Consider the following 6,000-nt stretch of genomic DNA (forward strand, 5'->3'; position numbering starts at 1 on the left):
ACTCTCTGTGATCTGCCCTGTCATCTTACACACTGAAAGATGTGAGGAGTATGCTATGGAGGACATCCAGAGCTTTCATACACCAAGGCTATTTCCTATAGGGATGTGTGGATGAAAGAAAATAACAATAACCTGCTGTAAGATGTAAACTTATTATCATAGACAGCAAGCGAGGAGAATGTATTTTCCTTTGTGAGCCCATTTAAAGATTCACTTGAGACACTGGTTTTATTCGTTTGCCTCCCTCCATCCCCATCTTTACGAATTAGTAAACAACAAGAACGAACACGAACAAGCCAGGAAACTGAAAAGAGATAGCGGACGATGAATTGGTAAAGAAAATCAATTGCCTCGAATTGGACTAAAGCGGGTGTAGATAAACACCATTCTATTGATTTTGGAAGTGTTCTACACATCAGAACAGCGCATGATCCATATCTTGGAAAAATCTTGGAATAATAATCTCCGCTTTCCTTGATTAAGTTATTTTGCATTCCAACTGTCTGAAAGTGCTTAATTGTTGGTGATATTTGTGAGGGGTTCCATTATTGAGGTAAAAGCAAGATGGAGCTCCATAAATCACTCTTGGGTGAAATTAATCATATGCATGGGCTAATCAATGTTATCCTGCTTTATCTCCTGCGAGCAAATACATCTTTTACTGGGCCATTGTTGTGTCAGGTGACAGATAGCTCTGATCTAATTATCATACAGAGCCTACTGAAACATTTGCATAAAGGCATCCTCGATCTGAGAACTCAAAACTCAAACTATTAAAACTGTCTAAAAAGTGTGAAACTTTTGATAAAAAAAAGGAAAGTCTATTGTTTGCTATAACATATTTTAAAATCTGTTTGTTTGGATGTAACAAGACAACTATGACAACTGCCATTAAAAGGCTTTTATTGTTTTATGTTTTTAAATAAATAATAATAAAAAATAAAATAAAAACTCCCAGGCAGCCTCTCCAGTTTAATTAAAATGCCCATGATAAAATCAACAACATGAATGGCATATTCTCCATTCAATGGTGATGTGGCTTGTGGTCAAAGAATTTCAGCATGTCAAAGGTCATGAAGCCTTACTATCATGTAGACTTTGGCAAACTACTCTGATTATGAGGCGACATATTTCTCAACATGTTAACATTTAAATGATATGTTTGTGTTTTAAAACACATTATAAGCGGTGGGCACCCATTTCCTTCAATTACCTTTTGGAAAATCCATGTTTTGCATCAAATCCATGTTTAGAGATAATGCATGAGGGTAATGTATGAACCCAAGTGTTCAGAATATAAATCCATAGTGAACCACAAAAAGTGTTATTCCTTTAAAAAGGAAAACTGAAAATTGCACATCTTTGCTTGAATCTTTAAACTTGAACACATCCATCTTCCAGTTTCATTTTTTGAAAAAAAAACAAAACAAAAAACAACAACATCAGAATTGTCAAAAAAGATCACATAAGAGGTCTACTGTTTGTTATGTATATGGCCTAAAACTCCTGAACACCACAAGACAATCCATACAGCGAAGACCACAGCTGCTCACCCAATATTTGCCAGACTAAGATATATTACAGTGTGTCAAATCCAGAAATGTACTGGATTAAAAACTGCATATCCTGGAAAAGACTATAAAGACTGGTAAGAACACACAGTCAAAGAACATAAAATACCATCTCACACATTTCATTTTAGAAACCCTTACAACAATTGTGGTTCTTCCTCAGAATTAAATCTGAAGGAGAAGTCAAAAATGTCAGACTAATTTACATAATGCACAACAACTTTAATCAATCCACTCAGATCTGTTTGTTTGAATGTAACAAGACAACTATGACAACTGCCATTAAAAGGCTTTTTTTGTTTTATGTTTAAAAAAAAAAAAAAAAAAAACTCCCAGGCAGCCTCTCCAGTTTAATTAAAATGCCCATGATAAAATCAACAACATGAATGGCATATTCTCCATTCAATGGCGATGTGGCTTGTGGTCAAAGAATTTCAGCATGTCAAAGGTCATGAAGCCTTACTATCATGTAGACTTTGGCAAACTACTCTGATTATGAGGCGACATATTTCTCAACATGTAAACATTTAAATGATATGTTTGTGTTTTAAAACACGTTGTAAGTGGTGGGCACCCATTTCCTTCAATTACCTTTTGGGAAATCCATGTTTTGCGCCATAGTTTAGAGACAATGGATGAGGGTAATGTATGAACCCAAGTGTTCAGAATCCAGTATAATCTATAGTGAACCACAAAAAAAGTTTTATTCCTTTAAAAAGGAGAACTGAAAATTGCACATCTTTGCTTGAATCTTTAAACTTGAAAACACCCAACTTCCAGTTTCATTTATCAAAAAAAAAAAAGGTCCTAACATCAGAATTTTCAAAAAAGATCACATAAGAGGTCTACTGTTTGGTGTGTATATGGCCTAAAACTCCAATCAAAGTACAAGCAGAACACCACAAGACAATCCATACACCTAAGACCACAGCTGCTCAACCAATATTGGCCAGACTAAGATATATTACAGAAATGTTCTGGATTAAAAACTGCATATCCTGGAAAAGACTGCAAAGACGGGTAAGAACACACAGTCAAAGAACATAAAATACCATCTCACACATTTCATTTTAGAAACCCTTACAACAATTGTGAAAGTCAAAAATGTCTGAATAATTTACATAATGTACAACAACTTTAATCAATCCACTCAGAAATCTACAGGTGCCTGACATAAAAAGGGCTCACACAGAGCCACAGTCTGAACATGTTCCCACACCTTTTGATCATTGAATTTCCATGACTTCTCCATTACTTTTTCAGTCATCCTTGATCACTGGATAAGGATTTAATGAATAATTTTATAGAGACTGTGCTCACAAAAAAAAAAAAAAAAACAATATTTTATATATATATATATATATATATATATATATATATATATATATATATATATATATATATATATATATATATATATATAATAGATTTTTCTCTTATACATAGCTTGAAAAAAATATAGATTTTATTATCTTGCATGACTTTTACAGATCCGGTCAGTTTATATCCACAAATATTAAAGTTAACATCTCAGTTTTAAAAGTCGTGACACCAAAATACAGTGGATGCTGTAAAAAGGTACAAAGGTAAGGTGCAACAAAGCAACAAAGAAAGTCTCCGTCATATAACCTCTGATATAACAAGTACTGCTAAAATTAGATGTTGCATATGCATGCTGGAAATTTTTGTTCAGGGTTATCTCTGGAAAAAAAGGCCTTGAAATGTAAATAACTAAGGACATTCAGCCACTCCACAAAACAGATGGACAGTGAGCACTGCACAAAATGTCAACCTACTTAAACTGAAAAATTAAGTATAATTGCTACTTTAAATTATGTAAAATCACCACATCACAACCTGCAGTGAAGGGGTCATTACACTTTTCACTCATTTGAATTAAATTACCGATGGAGACAATTAAGCTGAAACACACACACACACACACACACACACACACACACACACACACACACATATATATATATATATATATATATATATATATATATATATATATATATTCGCAAGTTATATGTATAGATGGAAACAGATTAAAACTTTTTAACAGTAGGTTTTTGCAGCTTAAATGGCAATTGCAAAACTTAAACATTCCTCAATAAATTTTATTAACATCTTGAATTCGAAAATTACGTTAAGCATTAAAAAACAATAATGAACAACACTATCGCATGCAGTATTATAACGAGCCAAAGAAAACTCACGCGTACATGTAGGAGATAACATGTTTCGCATAGATAGATAGATAGATAGATAGATAGATAGATAGATAGATAGATAGATAGATAGATACATAAATAAATAAATAAATAAATAAATAAATAAATAAATAAATGTTGCTTAATAGTTAAAAAAAGTATCCGGGCCAATTTTTTCAACCATCATCCACGCGCTTCCACGAAAGTCAATCTACCGCTTAAGTCTGTAGGGGTCAAATAGCGCGTGCACACTCAATGCAGATCTGTTCAATTAAACGTAGAAATTAGATAAGTGTAGTTAATTTCCCCCACTCACCTCAATGCTGAGGAGTCGAGAGTAGTCCTGCTTTCGATGTGTATCCGCTGAGCGCTGTGAAGACACTGTACTGTTTGGACTCTCTCTCTGCCCTCCCTTGTGCGCAGCATCACCGCTCTCTCTCTCTCTCTCTCTCTCTGAAATCTCATGCGGTCTAAGCGACAGAGCCGCTGATTGGCTGTCACTCGTAGCGCGGTGACTGAGAGGGATCATCAACATTAAGGGATGCGAAAGTAGTTTGAAAATTAAGCCTGCGTTATATGATATGTCGCGTCTGTTCAGATATTTGGGTCACTACTATTCACCTATATTTGGGTCTTCTACTTTGATTCAGTTTATCATTCATCTATTTTTGGCCGTGGGATGAAAAGGCGAAGATAAGATAAAAATATATAAATAAAATAATAAATACTTGTGTTCATGTGGCTTTTAAAGAGATATTTCAAACCAAATGACAATTAATTTACTCACCCACATTCGTGTTATTTTAAACCTTTCTTTTCTTTTCTTTCTTTTTTTTTTTTTTTTTAGAGGAGCTTTTTAATGAAAGTGAAGCTGTAATTGGGGGAAGGTTAGGACAAATCCAAAGGTCCGACAAGGGAGAGGGGACCCATAAAGTGATTTTTAAGGGGGTAAAAAAAATAAATAAAATACAAAAACACAATCACGGAGGGGGCCCGGGTCAATATGCTGTTCAGGGGGCCCAGAGACCATAGTAGCGCCCCTGCTGAAGCAGTCATATTTACATTTTCTTTTGTGTTCCACTGAAGAAAGACACTAATACGGGTTTGGAATAACATCAGGATGGGTAGACCCACAAGACAGGGTTATCTTTCTTTCTTTCTTTCTTTCTTTTTTTGGGGGTGAACTTTCCCCTTTAAGTCTTCAGAGTCCTGAACATGTTATGCAAGATGGAGAACAAGGTTTTTAGTTCATTTTTCAAAGACTTGGTGTCGTAAATCTATTGACCCCGTAGCTGTTGTGGACATGAGGCCTACTATTTCACACTGAAGTTTTACTGTCCATATTTTTCTGCTAAGAATCAAAACCCCCTCAAGAACCCTGTCTGACTTCTTTTACACTATGATGCTTTAGCACTTTTCTGACTAGTGATAAAAGAATTACTGATGTATGATCCCTGGTTATAGAAGCTGCTGTACAGTTATTCTCCACAACCAAGGGGAATGCATCAGGCCTCCTACATCAGAAGCATTTTAACTATTATATTATGTTCTTGGCATTCTTGCATTACATGGAGCTCTAAATGAAATTTCAGGAGGTGCATGTTTTTCTACTCCTGTCAGTCATACAAATATATAAACAGCTGCTCAGCTCACTCCCATGACAATTGTTCTCCGGCATCTTTTATTTTGTTGTTACTTTACTGATAATTACATTATTTAGAGGGAAACAGCACTTTAGCCCTCCATTATGGACAGAAAGCCAAGTCAGTTTACTCTATCAGTACAACTATCAAGGATCAGGGGCCACAAACTCAAAAGAGCTGGATACTGTTCTCCTCCAGGAGACTAATGTTACACAACCATGAATTGTATCTAAAGTTACTGACTCAATACATTTAGCTTACAAACTGTCATAGGCCTATTGGGTACAGTGTTTTTGTTTTTTTTTTAGATTCCAGGTGCCACAATGTATTTTTAAGTATGTAAAAGTCACACATACAGTATATGTAATCTGAAATTCACTGTTCAGAAAACATTGGATTTTATGTTCTAAGTAAACATTTATAGATATAATAGATATTTATCAAAATAATAAATACATGTTAGAAAACAAAATTTCAAAGATGTAAATAAAACAAAGATTATTGGAGTATGTTTACTCCAAATGTTGTGTTATTTCAATTATAATTTTATCTTTGTAATTATTTGTGAAA

The 6,000-nt window shown here is 34.4% G+C and overlaps 1 pseudogene; it reads right to left on the reverse strand.

Annotated features, from left to right (window-relative positions):
- LOC113095463 (cadherin-6-like) overlaps positions 1 to 4,233 on the reverse strand; it is a 30,061-nt pseudogene extending 25,828 nt beyond the window's left edge.
- Between the last annotated feature and the right edge of the window lie 1,767 nt (positions 4,234 to 6,000).

The sequence above is a fragment of the Carassius auratus genome, unplaced genomic scaffold (assembly GCF_003368295.1).
Source record: "Carassius auratus strain Wakin unplaced genomic scaffold, ASM336829v1 scaf_tig00215732, whole genome shotgun sequence".
In the NCBI taxonomy this organism is placed as follows: Eukaryota; Metazoa; Chordata; class Actinopteri; order Cypriniformes; family Cyprinidae; genus Carassius; species Carassius auratus.